This window comes from Tamandua tetradactyla, chromosome 8 (genome assembly GCF_023851605.1).
Source record: "Tamandua tetradactyla isolate mTamTet1 chromosome 8, mTamTet1.pri, whole genome shotgun sequence".
Classification (NCBI taxonomy): Eukaryota; Metazoa; Chordata; class Mammalia; order Pilosa; family Myrmecophagidae; genus Tamandua; species Tamandua tetradactyla.
This window is the reverse complement of record NC_135334.1, coordinates 80,116,311-80,118,376: the sequence shown is the minus strand read 5'-3', so window position 1 is coordinate 80,118,376 and position 2,066 is coordinate 80,116,311. Positions and strand designations below refer to the sequence as shown.

The following is a 2,066-nucleotide window of genomic DNA, read 5'->3' as shown; positions in this document are numbered from 1 at the left end:
GGAGGAGGATAGGTGAGGGCTGGGAGATGGCAGCTCTTTTCTTGAATTCACCAACATCCTCTCCTTTGAGAATCATGCTATCTTGTTAGATAACCCTTTCCCCGCCTCAACATTGTTATGAAATGACCTCCTGGTCACCATCCTTCATTATCAAAGACTTTGGTATAAGTGTGCCTATCTTCTACGCTCTCTACCAAAAGCACCAAGACTTTGGTTCTTTATAAGGCCACCAGTCAACCTTTCCTCTTAGCAGTGCCTCCACTCCTTTATCACTGCCCTCAAGATCCCTTACATATTGTCTACCTTGTGTCCCATTTTCCACAAAATCCTGACTCCTCTTAAAGACCAATCTCTCCTTATAAACATGGTTATTTCTTCAGTCCCTCCTCTTTTCTGGGACCTCACTCCACTAGCCACTGCCTTCCCATTAGCTCTTTATCCATGGTGTTGAACATGCTCCTTTTGCTTTCTTCTAAACAGCTCTCTCTCAACCCTTTCCTACACCTCTTCCTAGCTCCCCATTACCTATACTCTCTTTCTTTTCTTACTACACTCACTGAGTAGTGGTCCTTGATTCTTTTATCTCACTAACTTTCCTTATTCTGGAACAGCAAGGTCTTCATGTTAGTCATTCACTTAACAAATACTTTTGATTGAACATCATCCATGTGCAGGCGCAGCATATATGTACTACAATGGGGAGCAAACCAGACTTACTGTTTTTGAAGGGTTGTAAACTTGCAACCGTGATGATGATAACTCCCAGGCACTATGAGATTCCATAAAATGGATCAGGGAAGACAGGGAAAATGTCTGTGGTGAAGTGATGATTCAGCTGAGATCTGAAGACTAAATGAGACATCACTTAGCAGAAGAAGGGAACAAAGTATACCCTGAGAAAAAGGGCAAGTATTACACCAAAGCACTTTTTTTCTCCATTGAGTTTTATTCCAAATGTTTGATAAGAGAACATAAAGAATAAGGAAATAATCTAGGTTCAAGGAAATACTGATTCCCTCTCTTGCAGACAGGGCTGTATCAGTCCTTCTACTCAAAGGCAGTGAACAATTTGGCAGTGTACCAGCTAGTGCTGCCTAGATTGTGAGGACTTTTTGTTGGATCTGAGGTACTAGTCTCCCTCTCTTGAGGATAAAAGTCTCCTGGTATCTCATGGGGCCAGTAGTTGTTAAAGTGAGAGTAGCACAGTTCAGAACTAGACTGGAAGTATATGGCCATGCACAGGAAGTGCATTCAAATCCTACAGATTTCATAGCTTTGACCCTGAAGAGGAGTCTATGGCAGATATTGCAGATTTTCCAGGCCTTAGGATAGGTCTCCTGGATGTACTGTTCTATCTCCAGCATGGCCCTGCCATGCAGGGTGAATTCCCTTTTCTTTCTTAATCAGCCATTTGTTTTGTACAAATTTCTGTAAGCCATCCTCAGCTTCTGTCTTCAATGTCTTGCTTTTCAATTAATCAACCAGGTTAAAAATGTTTGTAGAAGATGCAAAATCCATTTCTGAGTGAATGATGAGTTCCAAAGCCTTTCTAAACAGATCCAGTTCATTCTCTGCAAGATTCACCAGGCACAGATGGGTCTCTCATCAGCTTCTGAGTCCATTCTTTATCTCAATACACAAGGACTCCAAGATGCTGTTAATATTGTTTGCGAGGTCCTCCAACTTCTCTACGGTAGTATTGTGGTCACTGACCTTATAGCAATGCTTCTGCAACTTTTAACATCCCATTCTTCTAACATTCCATGAGTCATTACCAACTGGAGGAATCACTGACAGGCATCAGTCATGAAGCTCATTATTCTTGTACTGTATTACATACATGAAATAAAGATCTATGGCACTGGATAAATTTAGCTGAAGCCCAGTTTTCTCCATGACCCCTAAGCATAGCCCAGACTGTGTTAGCAGTTATGGCCAAAATGCCCAAAGCAGTTTTAACATTCTGTCTGAATGGGAGCTGCCATCTTCTAATGTGACCTTGCTTCCTTGTTCTGGAGATTGATCTGGATGGGCACATGAGCCAACTAAGACCATCAGAGTCTTTC

The 2,066-nt window shown here is 41.9% G+C and overlaps 1 pseudogene; it reads right to left on the bottom strand.

Moving 5' to 3' along the window:
- Window positions 1-1,084: 1,084 nt before the first annotated feature.
- Window positions 1,085-1,838, bottom strand: LOC143643624 (non-structural maintenance of chromosomes element 1 homolog pseudogene; annotated as a pseudogene).
- Between the last annotated feature and the right edge of the window lie 228 nt (window positions 1,839-2,066).